This window comes from Phocoena phocoena, chromosome 8, assembly GCF_963924675.1.
Source record: "Phocoena phocoena chromosome 8, mPhoPho1.1, whole genome shotgun sequence".
NCBI lineage: Eukaryota > Metazoa > Chordata > Mammalia > Artiodactyla > Phocoenidae > Phocoena > Phocoena phocoena.
In genome coordinates this window covers 75,291,518-75,313,207 of record NC_089226.1, presented here as the reverse complement: position 1 = coordinate 75,313,207, position 21,690 = coordinate 75,291,518, and positions in this window count along the sequence as shown.

Here is a 21,690-nt window from a genome sequence, read left to right as displayed (position 1 = left end):
AGTTCCTACAGCACTGTTTATTGAAAAGTCCATCTCCTTTCTATTGCTCTGCAATGTCACTTTTGTTAAAATTTGAATCCATGTAAGTGTGGATCTATTTCTAATTTTGTCTATCGGTTTATTTGTCAGTATCACACTGTCTTAATTGCTATTTCTTTATGGTACTTTATGACATCTGACAGAACAAGTCTCTTACCTTGTTATTTTCATCAGGTATGTCTTTATTATTGGTCATTGAATATTCATAAAAATCATAGAATCATTTTGCAAACATACTAAAACATTTGTTGGGGTTTTGATTGGGATAATATTGACTCCTTATGCCAATTTGGGCAAAAACGATAACTTTAAAATATTGACTCTTCATATCCCTGAACACAGTATTTCTCTCACTTTGTGTTTATTTTTTCAATAAATTTATTATTCCCACTTAGAGGAATTTCACAAATTTTGTTAGACTTAGTGCTAGATATTATATAGATTTTGATGGTGCTGTCATGTTGTATTTAGTATTTTTTAACCTATTTGTGGTTGGAATGTAGTATTAAATTTATCTTTCTATCTTGATTTCATAAACAATTTTGGCATAACTCATAATAAACTATATTCTAGTAATTTATATTTTATTACAATGTCTTTAACAAGTTGCCCCTTCTAATAATTCTTCTACAGACTCTTGGATTTTCTAATAATACAGTTGTATCAATTAAAATTATGATAAATTTGATATGTTCTTTTCTAATTCTTATATTTTTAGTATCACTTTCTTCCTAGTTTAAGGCTAAAACTCAAATGTAATGGTAAGTAGAAGTGGCAATGGTGGACATCATTGCTTTGATCCTGACACCAAAAAGAAACTTTTTAATGGTTCATTATTTAATATTGTTTGCTGTAGTTTGTTTGTAGATATGCTTTGTCAGGTCAATGAAATTCCCTTTTACTCTTAGCTTGATACTTTTTTTTTTTTTTTTTTTTTTTTGCGGAGCACAGGCTCCAGACGCGCAGGCTTAGCGGCCATGGCTCACGGGCCCAGCCGCTCCGCGGCATGTGGGATCCTCCCAGACCAGGGCATGAACCCGTGTCCCCTGCATCAGCAGGCGGACTCTCAACCACTGCGCCACCAGGGAAGCCCCAGCTTGATACTTCCTTTAAATATGAATGGATCTTGAATACTATCCAGCAATTTTTCTACCTCTGTTGAGATACTGAGATGATTTTTCTCTTTTAATCTGTAAATAAGATGAATTATACCAATTTATGTGCTATAGTTAAATCAGTTTTCATTCTTGGGGTATTAATCTTGGATAAGATGTATTATTTTAACATATTTTAAAATTCAGTTTTCTAATATTACATTTAGGATCGGTTAAGAGTGACTGTAAGGAAAAACACAGTTTTTCCTCCTGTGAGTCCTTCTCCTGTGAGTGTCCTTTGTTATTGACCCAGAACACTTCACTTCCGACACTTCTGATCACCAAATGTGTGGAGGTTTTTCCCCCACAGCAAGTGATTCTCCATGACACCAGATGGGTGTCCTACAATTTAACTCAATTCTGACACTTTTTTCTGATATCTTTTTGGATATACTGTTAGATCACACAGGTTAAGGGCTCAGTCCCACAAGACTGCCGCCACCCAGTTCAGATGCCAATCACAAGTAGGTCCCCAGGTTACCCACAATTTCTGTCCAGTTTGGCTGCAAATTGGAGGTCTCCATGACCCCCACCTCAGTTCAGTTAATTTGTTAGAGTGGCTCACATAGCTCAGGGAAACACATATATTTGCCACTTTTTTAAAGGATATGATAAAGGATACAGATGAACAGCCAGATGAAGAGATAACATAGGGTTATCCATAGGTCTGGAGGGTCCTGAGTGCAGGAGCTTCCATCCCAGTGGAGTTGGCATGCATCGACCTCCCAGTGAGGATGTATTTACTAGCCTGAAAACAATTCAAACCCCATACTATTGGGATTTCATGGTTGCTTTCTCAAATAGGCATGATCAATTATTAACTCCATTTCCAGCCCCTCCCTGGAGAATGGGGGAGTGGGGCTAAAATCTCCACGCTTCTAATCATGATTTGAACTTTTCTGTGACCAGCTCCCATCCAGGAGCCCACCCAGAGGCGCTTCATTAGAAGAAAAGATGTTTCTAGTGCTCTTATCACTTAGGAATTTACAAGGGTTTTAAGAGTCCTATGTCAGTGTTGGTTTGCAAACTCAGGGGTTCCCCAGATAAATTCTGAAGCTGGCTCCTTACAAAGAGGGCAAGGAGAGACCAAAGAAAGAGACAGACCATTCCAGATTGGTAGGTGGCAGATTTAATAAGCAAAGGAACTTACATATGAGGCTTGCCTTCAACAGTCACAAGACAAATAGCTCTCTGCACCTACCTGCCAGAATCTTAAAACTTTATAAGAGGCCTTAATGGGTCCAGTCACATACACAGTCCAGATGGTCTAGAGTTGACAACACCTTATTCTCTCAAGGCTGCTTCCTTGAAACAGCTCACTCATACTGTGGGAACAGTGGGCAGGGAGGGGGTGAAGAGCCTCTGATTGCCCAGGTCCAGCTCGAGGGTCAACCCCTGGTCACCTCTCCTCAATGACCTCTTCCAACAGTCAAGGACAGGGATGGGGTCAGAGACCAAATACTAGAGCAAGGGAAGCTCCTAGTACTCCTATCACTTAGTAAATTACAAGGGTTTCAGGAGCCCTGTGCTAGGAATTGGGGGCAGAGGCCAATATGTATTTTCTATTATCTCACAGTGAACTTTACTTCTATTTTTTTTTTTTTTTTTTTTTTTTTTTTTTGCGGTACATGGGCCTCTCACTGTTGTGGCCTCTCCTGTTGCGGAGCACAGGCTCCCAACGCACAGGCTCAGCGGCCATGGCTCACGGGCCCAGCCGCTCCGGGGCATGAACCCGTGTCCCCTGCATCGGCAGGCGGACTCTCAACCACTGCTTCACCAGGGAAGCCCTTCTATTTTTTTAATGGTATCCATATTGGGGTTCAGTATTAAGGTTATGCTAGTCTCACACATTTTTTTTTTTTTGAGGAGTTTATGTAAGATTAAAATGATTTCTTCCTTGAGTGCTTGGGAGAATTTCCTGATGAAATCAGGTAGGCCTAGAGTTAATTTCTAAGAAGTATTTTAGCATGAATTTACATTTTTAAGGGATATAAGGGGGATATGCAGGTCATCTACTTTTGCCAATTTTGATAAGTCATATTTATTAGTTTGTAAGTGTTTGTGATATCCTGCCCCCGGTTTTTTCTTTCTTTTTGGACTGCAGCCACTCTTAAGATGTTACTTTTTTTTCTCTTCTGATGATAACTATATGTGCTTCTTCTCTCCTCCCTCCCACCTTGGTAAATCTCATCAGAGGTTTGGCAGTTTACTAGTCTTTTCAAAGAATTATTGGCTGTGTTAATCCTTTTTCTTAAATGTTTGCTTTATTTTTATTTTTCAGTTTTAAAAAAACATTTCCTTTTAATATTCACAGTCTTTGTCTTTTTCTAAATTCGTGAGATGGGTTCTTGTCAAATTTAATCTTTTTTTTAAATAAATTTATTTAGTTTTGGCTGCATTGGGTCTTCGTTGCTGCACGCGGGCTTTCTCTAGTTGTGGCAAGCGACGGCTACTCTTCGTTGCAGTGCGCAGGCTTCTTGTTGCGGTGGCTTCTCTTATTGCAGAGCACAGGCTCTAGGCGCACGGGTTTCAGTAGTTGTGGCTCGCGGGCTTTAGAGTGCAGGCTCAGTAGATGTGGCGCATAGGCTTAGTTGCTCTGCGGCGTGTGGGATCTTCCTGGACCAAGGCTCGAACTCGTGTCCCCTGCATTGGCAGGCGGATTCTTAACCACTGCGCCGCCAGGGAAGTCCCTAATCTTTCTAATGTATACATATGTGGTTGTAATTTCCTCTCTACCCAACTGCTACAGCCCGTAAATCTTAACATGCAGTATTTTTATTCAGTTCAAAATATACTCTAATATGCATTGATATCCATTATGACAGGTAAGATTTTCTTATTTTGACCCACATGCTATTTAGAAATAGCCCTTAACTTACAAACATACATACTAATGTTTTTAAAATTGATTTTTAACCTAAGTACATGGTATTCCAATGATATATCAAATATAATCCAATCTTTTAAAAAATTTTGATGAGTTATGGACCAGCATATGGTCAATTTCTGTTAATACTGTGTGTGCTTGAAAAGAATTTGTGTTCTGAGGTTTGGGGATACAATGTTCTATATATATTGAATACTTCCTTTAGGTCAATTTGTTTCTATACCACACCTTTTATACTTGTTGCATCTGCTTTGAAGGCTCTTCCCCATACAGTTTCATGGCCACCTACTTCACTCCTTTCAGGCCTATGCTTACAGATTCTCTTCTTAGACTTTCCCTCATGATGCTATCCCCAAACAGGCTTCATTTCTCATCTCCTTTACCCTGAGCTATTTTCCTTAAAGCACTTATCTCTGCCTGACATATTATGTATCTATTTGTTTGCTTATTATCTCCCTAACTGTAGTATAAACACTTTGAGGCAAGAGCTCTTCCTGGCTTGTTTACTGTTCTGTCCCTAGCACGTGAAAAGTATCACACACTAAGTGCTCAATAAATGTTTTGAATGATTAAGTGAATGAATTTAAAATAGTACTCAACAGAGAACTTGGCAAGTGTATATAAAAGCTTCATTTACCCTGCTGTGTTACTTCAATAGATTGGCAGTGCCCATGTAAGTAACAGGTAGGCTTAAAGCACAGGTAAGCATGGAGCAAGAAATGGAGAATGAAAAATTCCTGTCATAGATCAGCCAGAGCAGGTGCTCAAAAAGTATTTGCTGTATGAATTAAATAAAATTGAGAATAAAGAATAAAAAGAGGACAAACGTATGGACACCAAGGGGGGAAAACCACGGTGGGATGGGGATGGTGGTGTGCTGAATTGGGCGATTGCGATTGACATGTATACACTGATGTGTATAAAATTGATGACTAATAAGAACCTGCAGTATAAAAATACAAACAAACAAAAAACAACTAATACTAAACTTTCTTTGGGTTATTTGTGTGGAAATATGTTAATATAAATGTTTCAGACATCACATGAAATTTCTAAAAAACAAAAATAAAAAAAAGGAAAGAAAGGAGGAGAAAAGGAGAGATCAAGTCGTAAATTAAACAAAGGATGACACTAATAGACAACATGTATCTCTACTCTTGCCTTGTTTAAGCACCTGGTGGCTTCTGCCCATTTACTTGCTACTTCCCAAGAGGGAAGGAATTACTAATATGATTAGTCAGTTAAGGAAAGAAGCTGAGTCTGTGCAAAGCTCGGCCCCTTCTTTCCTCCTTGAGTTTTGGCACTAGTCTCCCTGCAGGCAGTGTACATTCTACCCTGCTCCTCTGTACATTAAATTTCACAGGGGCAAGTGCTCGTATGTGGGAGTTATTATCCAATAGTAAGTGGGTAAATCTATTTAATTCTGGGAATCAATTTTATGAAGCCCACTATTACTATACACCCAAGTCACATTCTCCAAACAGTTCTATTCATAATATAACTCTTTTTGTTGTTTTTAAATTTTTTCTTTTCTATTGCTCAGTTGCTTCTAAAGTCAGGCTGAGAACAGGTGTGTCCATTTATTAGGGCTACCTGTAGTATATTTTCACTATGGTTTATTAGTATTATCTCTTTCAAGTAAGGCTTTCACAATGACAGAAACTATAGATTTCCATAAAAACAAAACCAGACTCAGAAAACTGAGGGAGGAAAGGAAAATAGGTTCCTATTTCAGAAATTCAGCCAATTTTCTATGCAAGCTTTTTCTCATTCCATATCAAATGTCCTCAAGCTGTCTCCATAGGCAAAATGAAGTGTAGAGATGCAGCAATTGCTCAACAAATCTAGACTTATAGGGAAAAAAACAATGCCACACTAAGGATACATTGGGGATTCACTGGAACAAATTACCGTTCATGTTTGTATTCTAGGTTATCCTTAGAAAGAGCCTATTTTCTTAAGTGTAGCATCCTTCATAGAGGCTTCTGACCAACCAAATTGGAGGGAATTCTAATGAACTCAGAGCCATTAAAGACATGCTGGTCAGTAACAGTTTGGATGAACACAACTAAAAATAAAAGAACCTGGAAGTAAATTAGAAAGGATAGCATCAGGTCATAGCCCAGGGTAATGCAATGCTAATGAGGAAGTTTGGTAGGAGGACTACTTCATGCATATATATTTTTTAATTTTATTAAAATATAGTTGATTTACAATGTTGTATTAGTTTCAAGTGTACAGCAAAGTGATTTTATATATATATATGTAAATATAAATCAAACATTTGTTTTCTGTTTGTGAGTCTATTTCTGCTTTATAAATAAGTTTATATGTATCATTTTTTTGATTTCACATTTGAGTGATATTGTATTGTATTTGTCTGATTTACTTCACTCGGTATGATAATCTCTAGGTCCATCCATGTTGCTGTAAATGACATTATTTCATTTTTTACGGCTGAGTAATATTCCATTCTGTATATATACCACATCTTCTTTATCCATTCCTCTGTAGATGGACACTTACGTTGCTTCCATGTCTTGGCTCTTATAAATATTGCTGCTGTGAACATTGGGGTACATGTATCTTTTCAACTTATAGTTTTCTCCAGATACATGCCCAGAAATGGGATCACTGGATCATATGGTAACTCTATTTTTAAGTAACCTCCATACTGTTCTCCATGGTGGCTCTACCAATTTACATTCCCACCAACAGTGTAGGAGAGTTCCTTTCTCTCCACATCCTCTCCAGCATTTATTATTTGTAGGCTTTTTGATGATGGTCATGCTGGGCAGTGTGAGGTGCTATTTCATTGTAGTTTTGATTTGTGTTTCTCTAATAATTAGCGATGTTGAGCATCTTTTCATGTGCCTCTTGGCCATCTGTATGTCTCCTTTGGAGAAATGTCTATTTATATCTTCTGTCCATTTTTTGATTGGGTTGTTCATTTGTTTTGATATTGAGCTGTATGAGATATTTGTATATTTTGGAAAGTAATACTTTGTCAGTTGCATCATTTGGAAATATTTTCTTACAAAGACAATGGAAGTCTGTCTTTTTGTTTTGTTTATGGTTTCCTTTACTGTGCAAAACCTTTTAATTATGTCCCATTTGTTTATTTTTGTTTTTATTGCCATTACTCTAAGGAAGGATGGGTCCAAAAAAATATTGCTGTGATTTATGTCAAAGAGTGTTCTATGTTTTCCTCTAGGAATTTAATAATATCCAGTCTTACATTTAGGTATTTAATCCACTTTTAGTTTATTTTTGTAAATGTGTTAGAGAGTGTTCTAATTTCATTTTTTTACATGTAGATGTCCAGTTTTCTCAGCACCACTTATTGCAGAGACTGTCTTTTCTCCATTGTATATTCTTGCATCCTTTATAGTAGATTAATTGACTATAAGTTCATGGGTTTACTTCTGAGCTTTCTATCCTGTTCCAAAGATCTATATGTGTGTTTGTGTGCCAGTACCATACTGTTTTGGTTATTTTTTTAACATTTTGTTTTTCTTTTTACATCTTTATTGGAGTATAACTGCTTTACAATGGTGTGTTAGTTTCTGCTTTATAGCAAAGTGAATCAGTTATACATATACATATATCTCCATAATTCTTCCCTCTTGCATCTCCCTCCCTCTCACCCTCCCTATCCCACCCTTCTAGCTGGTTACAAAGCACCGAGCTGATCTCCCTGCGCTCTGCGACTGCTTCCCCCTAGCTAGCTATCTTACATTTGGTAGTGTATATATGTCCATGTATACACTACAACTCTCTCACTTTGTCCCAGCTTACCCTTGCCCCTCCCCATGTCCTCAAGTCCATTATCTAGTAGGTCTGGGTCTTATTCCCATCTTGCCCCTAGGTTCTTCATGACTTTTTTTTTTATTCCATATATATGTGTTAGCATACGGTATTTGTTTTTCTCTTTCTGATTAACTTCACTCTGTATGACAGACTCAAGGTCCATCCACCTCACTACAGATAACTCAGTTTCGTTTCTTTCTATGGCTGAGTAATATTCCATTGTATATATGTGCCACATCTTTATCCATTCATCTGTCGATGGACACTTAGGTTGCTTGCATGTCCTGGCTATTGTCAATAGAGCTGCAATGAACATTGTGGTACATGACTCTTTTTGAATTATGGTTTTCTCAGGGTATAAGCCCAGTAGTGGGATTGCTGGGTCGTACGGTAGTTCTATTTTTAGTTTTTTAAGGAATCTCCATACTGTTCTCCATAGTGGCTGTATCAATTTACATTCCCAGCAACAGTGTATGAGGGTACCCTTTTCTCCACACCCCTCCAGCATTTATTGTTTGTAGATTTTTTGAGGATGGCCATTCTGACCGGTATGAGATGATATCGCATTGTAATTTTGATTTGCATTTCTCTAATGATTAATGATGTTGAGCATTCTTTCATGTGTTTGTTGGCAATCTGTATATCTTCTGTGGAGAAATGTCTATTTAGGTCTTCTACCCATGTCTGAATTCGGTTGTTTGTTTTTTTGATATTGAGCTGCATGAGCTGCTTGTAAATTCTGGAGATTAATCCTTTGTTAGTTGCTTCACTTGCAAATGTATTCTCCCATTCTGAGGGTTGTCTTTTCGTGTTGTTTATGGTTTCCTTTGCTGTGCAAAAGCTTTGAAGTTTCATTAGGTCCCATTTGTTTATTTTTGTTTTAATTTCCATATCTCTAGGAGGTGAGTCAAAAAGGATCTTGCTGTGATTTATGTCATAGAGTGTTCTGTCTATGTCTTCCGCTATGAGTTTGATAGTGTCTGGCCTTATATTTAGGTCTTTAATCCATTTTGAGTTTATTTCTGTGTATGGTGTTAGGGAGTGTTCTAATTTCATTCTTTTACATGTACCTGTCCAGTTTTCCCAGTACCACTTATTGAAGAGGCTGTCTTTTCTCCATTGTATATTCTACCCTCCATTATCAAAGATAAGGTGACCATATGTGCATGGGTTTGTCTCTGGGCTTCCTTTCCTGTTCCATTGATTTATATTTCTATTTTTGTGTCACTACCATACTGTCTTGATGACTGTAGCTTTGGAGTATAATCTGAGGTCCAGGAGCCTGATTCCTCCAGCTCCGTATTTCTTTCTCAAGATTGCTTGGGCTATTAGGGGTCATTTGTGTTTCCATACAAATTGCGAAATTTTTTGTTCTAGTTCTGTGAAAAATGCCAGTGGTAGTTTGATAGGGATTGCATTGAATCTGTAGATTGCTTTGGGTAGTAGAGTCATTTTCACAATGTTGATTCTTCCCATCCAAGAACATGGTATATCTCTCCATCTATTTGTATCATCTTTAATTTCTTTCATCAGTGTCTTATAATTTTCTGCATACAGGTCTTTTGTCTCCTTAGGTAGGTTTATTCCTAGGTATTTTATTCTTTTTGTTGCAATGGTAAATGGGAGTGTTTTCTTAATTTCACTTTCAGATTTTTCATCATTAGTGCATAGAAATGCAAGAGATTTCTGTGCATTAACTTTGTATCCTGCAACTTTACCAAATTCATTGATTAGCTCTAGTAATTTTCTGGTAGCATCTTTAGGATTCTCTGTGTATAGTATCATGTCATCTGCAAACAGTGACAGCTTTACTTCTTCTTTTCTGATTTGGATTCCTTTTATTTCTTTTTCTTCTCTGATTGCTGTGGCTAAAACTTCCAAAACTATGTTGAATAAGAGTGGTGAGAGTGGGCAACCTTGTCTTGTTCCTGATCTTAGTGGAAATGCTTTCAGTTTTTCACCATTGAGGACGATGTTGGCTGTGGGTTTGTCATATATGGCCTTTATTATATTGAGGCAAGTTCCCTCTATGCCTACTTTCTGGAGGGTTTTTATCACAAATGGGTGTTGAATTTTCTCGAAAGCTTTCTCTGCATCTATTGAGATGATCATATGGTTTTTCTTCTTCAATCTGTAAATATGGTCTATCACATTGAATGATTTGTGTATAATAAAGAATCCTTACATTCCTGGGATAAACTCCAGTTGATTTTGGTGTATGATCCTTTGAATGTGCTGTTGGATTCTGTTTGCTAGTATTTTGTTGAGGATTTTTGCACCTATGTTCATCAGTGATATTGGCCTGTAGTTTTCTTTTTTTGTGACATCTTTGTCTGGTTTTGGTATTAGCCTGATGGTGGCCTCATAGAATGAGTTTGGGAGTCTTCCTCCCTCTGTTATATTTTGGAAGAGTTTGAGAAGGATAGGTGTTAGCTCTTCTCTAAATGTTTGATAGAATTCACCTGTGAAGCCATCTGGTCCTGGGCTTTTATTTGTTGGAAGAGTTTTAATCACAGTTTCAATTTCAGTGCTTGTGATTGGTCTGTTCATATTTTCTATTTCTTCCTGGTTCAGTCTCGGAAGGTTGTGCATTTCTAAGAATTTGTCCATTTCTTCCAGGTTGTCCATTTTATTGGCATATAGTTGTAGTAATCTCTCATGATCCTTTGTATTTCTGCAGTGTCAGTTGTTACTTCCCCTTTTTCATTTCTAATTCTATTGATTTGAGTCTCCTCCCTTTTTTTCTTGATGAGTCTGGCCAATGCTTTATCAATTTTGTTTATCTTCTCAACCAGCTTTTAGTTTTATTGATCTTTGCTATCTTTTCCTTCATTTCTTTTCCATTTTTTTCTGATCTGATCTTTATGATTTCTTTCCTTCTGCTAACTTTGAGGTTTTTTTGTTTTTCTTTCTGTAATTGCTTTAGGTGTAAGTTTAGGTTGTTTATTTGAGATGTTTCTTGTCTCTTTAGGTAGGATTGTATTGCTATAAACTTTCCGCTTAGAACTGTTTTTGCTGCATCCCATAGATTTTGGGTCATCATGTTTTCATTGTCATTTGTTTGCAGGTATTTTTTGATTTCCTCATTGATTTCTTCAGTGATTGCTTGGTTATTAAGTAGTGTATTGTTTAGCCTCCATGTGTTTGTACCTTTTACAGATTTTTTTCCTGTAATTGATATCTAGTCTCAACGTGTTGTGGTCAGAAAAGATACTGGATACAATTTCAATTTTCTTAAATTTACCAAGGCTTGATTTGTGACCCAAGATATGATCTATCCTGGAGAATGTTCCATGAGTGCTTGAGAAGAAAGTGTATTCTGTTGTTTTTGGACGGAATGTCCTAAAAATATCAATTAAGTCCATCTTGTTTAATGTATCATTTAAAGCTTGTGTTTCCTTATTTATTTTCATTTTGGATGATCTGTCCATTGGTGAAAGTGGTGTGTTGAAGTCTCCTACTATGATTGTGTTCCTGTCGATTTCCCCTTTTATGGCTGTTAGTATTTGCCTTAAGTATTGAGGTGCTCCAATGTTGGGTGCATAAATATTTACAATTGTTATATCTTCTTCTTGGATTGATCCCTTGATCATTATGTAGTCTCCTTCTTCATCTCTTGTAATAGTCTTTGTTTTAAAGGCTATTTCGTCTGATATGAGAATTGCTACTCCAGCTTTCTTTTGGTTTCCATTTGCATAGAATATCTTTTTCCATCCCCTCACTTTGAGTCTGTATGTGTACCTAGGTGTGAAGTGGGTCTCTTTTAGACAGCAGGTATATGGGTCCTGTTTTTGTATCCGTTCAGCCAGTCTATTTCTTTTGGTTGGAGCGTTTAATCCATTTACATTTAAGGTAATTATTATTATTATTATTATTTATTTATTTATTTTGCAGTACGTGGGCCTCTCACTGTTGTGGCCCCTCCCACTGTGGAGCACAGGCTCCAGACATGCAGGCTCAGCGGCCATGACTCACGGGCCAAGCCGCTCCCTGGCATGTGGGATACTCCCAGACTGGGACACCAACCCCCGTCCCCTGCATCGGCAGGCGGACTCTCAACCACTGCACCACCAGGGAAGCCCTAAGGTAATTATTGATATGTATGTTCCTATTACCATTTTCATAATTGTTTTGGGTTTATTATTGTAGGTCTTTTACTCCTATTGTGTTTCCCGCCCAGAGAAGTTCCTTTAGCATTTGTTGTAAAGCTGGTTTGTTGGTGCTGAATTCTCTTAGCTTCTGCTTGTCTTTAAAGGTTTTAATTTCTCCATCAAATATGAATGAGATCCTTGCTGGGTAATCTTGGCTGTAGGTTTTTCCCCTTCATCACTGTGAATATGTCCCACCAGTCCCTTCTGGCTTGTAGAGTTTCTGCTGAAATATCAGCTGTTAACCTTATGGGGATTCCCTTGTATGTTATTTTTCCCTTGCTGCTTTGTATATTTTTTCTTTGTATTTCATTTTTGATTGTTTGATTAATATGTGTCTTGGTGTGTTTCTCCTTGGATTTATCCTATATGGGACTCTCTGTGCTTCCTGGACTTTATTGACTATTTCCTTTCCCATATTAGGAAAGTTTTCAACTATAATCTCTTCAAATATTTTCTCAGTCTTTTTCTCTTCTTCTTCTGGGACCCCTATAATTCTAATGTTGGTGTGTGTAATGTGGTCCCAGAGGTCTCTGAAACTGTCCAAAATTCTTTTCATTCTTTTTTCTTTATTCTGCTCTGCAGTAGTTATTTCCACTATTTTATCTTCCAGGTCACTTATCCGTTTTTCTGCCTCAGTTATTCTGCTATTGATCCCTTCTAGAGAATTTTTAATTTCATTTATTGTGTTTTTGATTGTTTGTTTGCTCTTTTTCTTTCTAATACGTAATTTTATTTTATTTTTTTAACATCTTTATCGGAGTATAATTGTTTTACAATGGTGTGTTAGTTTCTGCTTTATAACAAAATGAATCAGTTATATATATACACATGTTCCCATTTCTCTTCCCTCCTGCATCTCCCTCCCTCCCACCCTCCCTATCCCACCTCTCTAGGCAGTCACAAACCGCCTCACTGATCTCCCTGTGCTACGTGGCTGCTTCCTACTAGCTGTCCACTTTACGCTTGGTAGTGTATATATGTCCATGCCACTCTCTCACCTCGTCACAGCCTACCCTTCGTCCTCCCCGTATCCTCAAGTCCATGCTCTGGTAGGTCTGTATCTTTATTCTCGTCTTACCCCTAGGTTCTTCATGACCTTTTTTTTTCTTAGATCCCATATATATGTGTTAGCATACAGTATTTGTTTTTCTTTTTCTTACTTCACTCTGTATGACAGACTCCAGGTCCATCCACCTCACCACAAATAACTTAATTTCGTTTCTTTTTATAGCTGAGAAATATTCCTTTGTATATATGTGCCACATCTTCTTTATCCATTAATCTGTTGATTGACACTTAGGTTACTTCCAGGTCCTGGCTGTTGTCCGTAGAGCTTCAGTGAACATTTTGGTACATGACTCTTTTTGAATTATGGTTTTCTCAGGGTATATGCCCAGTAGTAAACGTTTCTTATATCTTCTCCATTCTATTTCCAAGATTTTGGATCATATTTACTATCATTATTCTGAATTCTTTTTCAGATAGACTGCCTATTTCCTCTTCATTTGTTCAGTCTGGTGGGTTTTTACGTTGCTCTTTCATCTGCTGTGTGTTTCTTTGTCTTCTCATTTTGCTTAACTTACTGTGTTTGGGGTCTCCTATTCACAGGCTGCATGTTCATAGTTCCCGTTGTTTTTCGTGTCTGCCCCCAGTGGCTAAGGTTGGTTCAGTGGGTTTTGTAGGCTTCCTGGTGGGGGGGACTAGTGTCTGTGTTCTGGTGGATGAGGCTGGATTTTGTCTTTCTGGTGGGCAGGTCCACATCTGGTGGTGTGTTTTGGGGTGCTTGTGACTTTATTAGATTTTAGGCAACTTCTCTGCTAATGAGTGGGGTTTTCTTCCTGTCTTGCTAGGTGTTTGGCATAGGGTGTCCAGCACTGTAGCTTGCTGGCCATTGAGCAGAGCTGGGTCTTAGTGTTGAGATGGAGATCTCTGGCAGATATTAACCATTTGATATTATAGGGAGCTGGGAGGTCTCTTGTGGACCAGTGTCCTGAACTTGGCCCTCCCACCTCAGAGGCACAGCCCTGACGCCTGGCTGGAGCACCAAGAGCCTGTCATCTGCATGGCTCAGAGTAAAAGGGTGAAAGAGAGAGAGAGAGAGGGAGGGAAGGAGGGAGGGAGGGAGGAAGGGATAAAATAAAATAAATTGTTATTAAAATAAAAACAAATAATTATGTAAAAAATTTTTTTAAGTAATTAGAAAAAGAAAGAAGAGAAAAACCAAACCAAAAAACAAATCCACCAATCGTAACAAGCGCTGAAATCTATACTAAAAAAAAACCAAAAGCAAACAAAAAAACGGACAGGCAGAACCCTAGGACAAATGGTAAAAGCAAAGCTGTACAGACAAGATCACACACAGAAGCATACACATACACACTCACAAAAAGAGAAAAAGGGAAAAATATATATATATTGTTGCTCCCAAAGTCCACCTCCTCAATTTGGGATGATTCGTTGTCTATTCAGGTATTCCCCAGGTGTAGGGTACATCATGTTGACTGTGGGGATTTAATCCACTGCTCCTGAGGCTGCTGGGAGAGGTTTCCATTTCTCTTCTTTGTTCGCACAGCTCCTGGGATTCAGCTTTGGATTTGGCCCTTCCTCTGCGTGTAGGTCGCCTGAGGGCATCTGGTCTTCACTCAGGACGGGGTTAAAGGAGCAGCTGCTTCGGGGTCTCTGGCTCACTCAGGCCGGGAGGAGGGAGGGGTACAGAGTGCGGGGCCAACTTGCAGCAGCAGAGGCCCGCGTGAGGTTATACCAGCCTGAGGCGTGCCGTGTGTTCTCCCGGGGATGTTGTCCCTGGATCTCGGGACCCCAGCAGTGGTGGGCTGCACAGGCTCCCAGGAGGGGAGGTGTAGATAGTGACCTGTGCTTGTACACAGGCTTCTTGGTGGCTGTAGCAGCTGCCTTAGCATCTCATGCCCATCTCTGGGGTCAGTGCTGATAGCCACGCCTCGCGCCCGTCTCTGGAGCTCCTTTAAGCAGCACTCTTAATCTCCTCTCCTAGTGCACCAGGAAATAAAGAGGCAAGAAAAAGTCTCTTGCCTCTTCAGCAGTTCCAGACCTTTTCCTGGACTCCCTCCTGGCTAGCCATGGTGCGCTAACCCCGTTCAGGCTGGGTTCACGCAGCCAACCCCAGTCCTCTCCCTGGGATCCAACTGAAGCCTGAGCCTCAGCTCCCAGCCCCCACCCTTCCGGCGGGTGAGCAGACAGGTTTCTTGGGCTGGTGAGTGCTGGTCGGCACAGATTCTCTGTGTGGGAATCTCTATGCTTCGCCCTCCACTGCCCTGTTGCTGCGCTCTCCTCCATGCCTCCAAAGCTTCCCTCTCTGCCACCTGCAGTCTCCACCCGCGAAGAGACTTCCTGGTGTGTGGAAACCTTTCCTCCTTCATAGCTCCCTCCCACTCTTGCAGGTCCCGACCCTATTCCTTTGTCTCTGTTTTTTCTTTTTTCTTTTGCCCTGTGCAGGTATGTGGGGAGTTTCTTGCCTTTTGGGAGGTCTGAGGTCTTTTGCCAGCATTCAGTAGGTGTTCTGTAGGAGTTGTTCCACATGTAGATGTACTTCCGTTGTATTTGTGGGGAGGAAGGTGATCTCCACGTCTTACTCTTCCGCCATCTTGAAGCTCCCCCCCCCCACCATACTGTTTTGATGACTGTATCTTTGTAGTATAGTCTGAAGTCAGGGAACCCGATTCCTCCGGCTCTGTCATCTTTCTCAAGGTTGCTTTGGTTATTTTGGGGTCTTTTATGTTTCCATTAAAAGTTTAAAATTTTTTGTTCTTGTTCTGTTAAAAATGCCTTTGGTAACTTGATAGGGATTGCATTGAATCTATAGATTGTTTTTCATAGTATGGCCATTTTAACAATATTGATTCTTCCAATCGAAGAACACAGCATATCTTTCCATCCATTTGTGTCATCTTAAATTTCTTTCAACAGATTCTTATGTTTTCAGAATACAGGTCTTTTGCCTCCTTGGGTAGGTTTATTCCTAGGTATTTTACTGTTTTTGATCAGGAGTATGTGTTTTGTTGTTGTTGTTGTTATTCTACTTTTTTTTGAATCAGGACTTTTGGTGACAGCAACACCAACAGTGGTAATCAAAAGTGTAAATGTAGCCAAATACTAAATTCTTCAGGGCAAGAATAAATGCGTTCTTTTATTGAGTCTTATTTCAGACATCCTGGGGTCTCTTTAGTACTGCAAAAATTCTTCAAGAAGGAATCTAACTATGTCTAAATGCTTCATATATTGTTAGTCCTTCAATAGTACATGTTTCTAACTCTTGCTCAGGCACCATATTTTATTTGAAAATACCCATATGAAATGGTGCATGAGTTGCCATTTTGTTTTAATATGACAAAATATAAATCAATTCTACAATGAATAGTGAGGCCCTTTGGGAGCATACTTTAAAAGTTATTGGGGGAATATATAAAAAAGTTAATGACATAATATTTCAAACTGTAGCATTGAAAGTGAGACCTACCTTTCTTAGGTCATGAAGTTCCAAAGATATCATCTCTTTATCTTTCTAACTTAAATCAGTGCCAAACGTTACTGGCTGCTGTTGAAGGAAATGAACCTGTTTCTTTCAAGAGTGTACATATCTGTACTTTGTCACCAAGAGAAATAGGTATCTTCAGAAACAGATGCTTGACTTTAACCATTAATGGGCAGGCAATATCTGTGGTTTGACTGAGAAAATGGCTCCTGGGACAAGCTGGTTAATCAGCCATTTGGGGAACCAGTTATGTGCTCATTTGTTCTCATATTCCTTTTCAGTCCTACCCCTGTTTTATTGTATTTCCCAAATGTCTTTTTCCCTCTGACTTATAGGTAGGTTGGAATAAAGGGAGGAATCAGTAGAAGACCAGAAGGTAGGAGGAGGGGAGGATCCAGGATATTTCTCTTATCTCCCTGCCTTGGGCATTGTCCTCAGCAGTGCCTGTGTTTTCTGTGATACCAACTCTCACAAGGAGGGCTGGTCCCTATTCCAATAGGGCAGCCCCTATCTTTTTTCTATCAATAATTTCTGTCAGTTGGTCCTGGTTCTTGTTTCAGTGCTTTGGTAACACCACTCCCTCTTTTTATCCCTCCCAATCCTTCCAGCTTCTTTTAACTGATTTGGCTTCCTCTGTTTAGCTTCAGAACCCTTCCAACACATGTATAACTAATCTCCTGTATTAAATTCCCTCTGCTTGAAATATCTAAAGTGTGTGTGTGTTTTTCTTTCTTTCTTTTTTTTTTTTTCCTCTCTCTGTGCCCTAACAGAAGCAGTTAGTGATCAGAGGAGAAAGGATAAAGTGATGTTGGGTAACATAGAGGAAAAATAATAGAAGTGAGAAGAGGAAACATAATTGAAAATTTATTTCCTAGTGTAGGAGGAGGAAAAGCATAATCAGCTTCGTTGGTCAGTTGAAGTTTTAACTCCTCTACTGGATTCAAATCCCAGCTCTGCCTCTTAGGAACTCTGCAGTTTTAGGCATATTACTTAACTTCTCTGCTTCAGTTCCCTCATTTTTGAAATGGTGTTACCATTGCCATGGACTTATTGTGAACATGAAGGAAATTACTAGCAATGCCTAGTTCACAGCAAGTCATTAAAAAAGTTATAATTAGCCCCCTTTTTTTTTTTTAACTGTTGTGGTGATACTTAGGAGTTTCCTGTTTATTTTTGATGTATTTAAGCTCTAAATAGATATTAAAATTATCCTTCTAAGTAAGGAAGTAGAATAGTACATAAATAGAAAACTACATAAAAGAATGAACAAATGAATGCCTAAAACTGATACATTAGAGAGAGAATAAGTGAGACATTCTTACCCTTAGAGATAATCTTAGGGGTATAATTGATTCTTAAAGATCACTCTCTATTTTCTTTCTCCTCAGAGTGAAGATTGGAGAGGGGATGATATGTGCTCAGTTTACTCACACCTTCCTTGATTACTTACACTTTTGCTTCACTTTTTCTCTAGTTCTTCCATTTGCTCAAAGACATACTTCCTAATCTCACTGACAACATTCTGTTAGAACTTTTACAGCCTGAGAAACCCAAAGTAGCAAAGACATAAGGACAGAGGCCAAGGTCAGAAGAGTGTATTGTAAAGGATTATAACCAGAAAGTCTCTTCATCAGTCTTTTTTTGGGGGGGTCACCTATTCTCTGTTCCCCAGTAATGTTGTTTTTTTCTCCAAGTGTGCTTGACTTACCATCCTTTCATCTTCTTGGATCCTTTATTCCAAAAGACCTAAAACAAAATTCTAGAGTACTTACCACCTCTGTGGCAAGTGCTAATGGACCAGGAATTTGTCATGGCCACCAGGACCTTATTTGAAAAGTCAACACTTAAATATTTTTCCCATTTTTAACTTCAAAATTGGGTTACCAAGTCATTTTCCCTGCTTGTTTTCTAATTGTTCCATATATTGACATACAAAACCCTCCAAGACTTGGCCTTTCTTCCCTCTTCAAACATCCTTCTTACCATTTTCCCCTACCTCCTATTTCACAATTATAAGTAGTATGAAACTACCTATGCTACCATGTCACTCCTCTGTGGAATTTCTTATGTTGTTCTCATCTTCTGGAACACTATTTACTGCAGCCTTTTTTGGGGTAGTTCCATCTCAATTCAGGCCTCTTGAGGTCTTCCATGACAACATTTCCCTAAGGATGAGTTAGGTTCTCCTCCTTTTTACTTCCTTAACACGTTATGGTGACCCCTATCACAACACGTAGCAACATTGCTTTTAAATCCATAGTCTATAACTCCTTATACATTTTAAGCTCCTCAAGGAAAAGGGCCAGTATTATTTCATTCTTCTTCTTCCTTGATCAGCACACAGCTGGTGCATAATACTTTTGGCTGAAAACCAGGTCAAAATGTGTTCCAAAAATTTTAGCCCCAGGGCTTCAATCTACATAATTTAAGCAATTGTTTTTGTTGTCTTTTCCTTAAATTATCTAGATAATAGTATCTGGAAAGGGTAACTGTAGCATCTCATACCTGCTGTTTTAATACCATGTGAATTGCTTTCTCTCCCTAAGAAACAGTATGATGATATCTACACATTATCTAATTCTGTCCCTGGGAAAGAACAGTCATTTGTTGATTCTTTGCCTTAAGACAATGGGTATTAGAACGTGGGCAAACTAGGAAATGACTCACCTGTTGCAGTCACTCATTGGGACCTATTTTAACAAAGCTTCATTCTGAACACTTGGCTTTTGTTTTAATATCTCCATAGAATATTCAGTCTTAGGCACTCAGTAAATACTGGCTGATCTGGCTTGATTGGATAACTCGAATAGAGACCACTTAATATCTCTCATGAACATGAACATGGTGGGAACGGGGGGTAGGTGTGTTGAAGCCACCCAAGTAGGGAAAATTTGAGTCAATCTACTCAGTCTTCCTTCTCTGTTATGTGAAAATCCCTTTTTATCCTTTATTATTGGAAAAGTGCCACCAAGATGTATTGTTTCTTCAGAAATTCCCTCAATTTCTTTTTTTTTTAAAACATCTTTATTGGGGTATAATTGCTTTACAATGGTGTGTTAGTTTCTGCTTTATAACAAAGTGAATCAGTTATACATATACATATGTTCCCATATGTCTTCCCTCTTGCATCTCCCTCCCTCCCACTCTCCCTATCCCACCCCTCCAGGCTGTCACAAGGACCGAGCTAATATCCTGTGCCTTGCGGCTGCTTCCCCCTAGTTATCTACCTTACTACGTTTGTTAGTGTGTATATGTCCATGACTCTCTCTCACCCTGTCAAAGCTCACCCTTCCCCCTCCCCATATCCTCAAGTCCGTTCTCCAGTAGGTCTGCGTCTTTATTCCTGTCTTACCCCTAGGTTCTTCATGACATTGTTTTTTCCTTAAATTCCATATATATGTGTTAGCATACGGTATTTGTCTTTTTCTTTCTGACTTACTTCACTCTGAATGACAGACTCTAGGTCTATCCATCTCATTACAAATAGCTCAATTTCATTTCTTTTTAAGGCTGAGTAATATTCCATTGTATATATGTGCCACATCTTCTTTATCCATTCATCTGATGATGGGCGCTTAGGCTGTTTCCATCTCCGGGCTATTGTAAATAGAGCTGCAATGAACATTTTGGTACATGACTCTTTTTGAATTTTGGTTTTCTCAGGGTATATGCCCAGTAGTGAGATTGCTGGGTCATATGGTAATTCTATTTGTAGTTTTCTAAGGAACCTCCATACTGTTCTCCATAGTGGCTGAACCAATTCACATTCCCACCAGCAGTGCAAGAGTGTCCCCTTTTCTCCACACCCTCTCCAGCATTTATTGTTTCTAGATTTTTTGATGATGGCCATTCTGACTGGTGTGAGATGATATCTCATTGTAGTTTTGATTTGCATTTCTCTAATGATTAATGATGTTGAGCATTCTTTCATGTGTTTGTTGGCATTCTGTATATCTTCTTTGGAGAAATGTCTATTTAGGTCTTCTGCCCATTTTTGGATTGGGTTGTTTGTTTTTTTTGTTATTGAGCTGCATGAGCTGCTTGTAAATTTTGGAGATTAATCCTTTGTCAGTTGCTTCATTTGCAAATATTTTCCCCCATTCTGAGGGTTGTCTTTTGGTCTTGATTATGGTTTCCTTTGCTGTGCAAAAGCTTTGAAGTTTCATTAGGTCCCATTTGTTTATTTTTGTTTTTATTTCCATTACTCTAGGAGGTGGGTCAGAAAGGATCTTGCTGTGATTTATGTCATAGAGTGTTCTTCCTATGTTTTCCTCTAAGAGTTTGATAGTTTCTGGCCTTACATTTAGGTCTTTAATCCATTTTGAGCTTATTTTTGTGTATGGTGTTAGGGAGTGATCTAATCTCATACTTTTACATGTACCTGTCCAGTTTTCCCAGCACCATTTATTGAAGAGGCTGTCCTTTCTCCACTGTACATTCTTGCCACCTTTATCAAAGATAAGGTGTCCATATGTGTGTGGGTTTATCTCTGGGCTTTCTATCCTGTTCCATTGATCTATCTTTCTGTTTTTGTGCCAGTACCATACTGTCTTGATTACTGTAGCTTTGTAGTATAGTCTGAAGTCAGGGAGCCTGATTCCTCCAGCTCCTTTTTTCGTTCTCAAGATTGCTTTGGCTATTCGGGGTCTTTTGTGTTTCCATACAAATTGTGAAAGTTTTTGTTCTAGTTCTGTGAAAAATGCCAGTGGTAGTTTGATAGGGATTGCATTGAATCTGTAGATTGCTTTGGGTAGTAGAGTCATTTTCACAATGTTGATTCTTCCCATGCAAGAACATGGTATATCTCTCCATCTATTTGTATCATCTTTAATTTCTTTCATCAGTGTCTTATAATTTTCTGCATACAGGTCTTTTGTCTTCTTAGGTAGGTTTATTCCTAGATATTTTATTCTTTTTGTTGCAATGGTAAATGGGAGTGTTTTCTTGATTTCACTTTCAGATTTTTCATCATTAGTATATAGGAATGCCAGAGATTTCTGTGCATTAATTTTGTATCCTGCTATTTTACCAAATTCAATGATTAGCTCTAGTAGTTTTCTGGTAGCATCTTTAGGATTCTCTATGTATAGTATCATGTCATCTGCAAACAGTGACAGCTTTACTTCTTCTTTTCCGATTTGG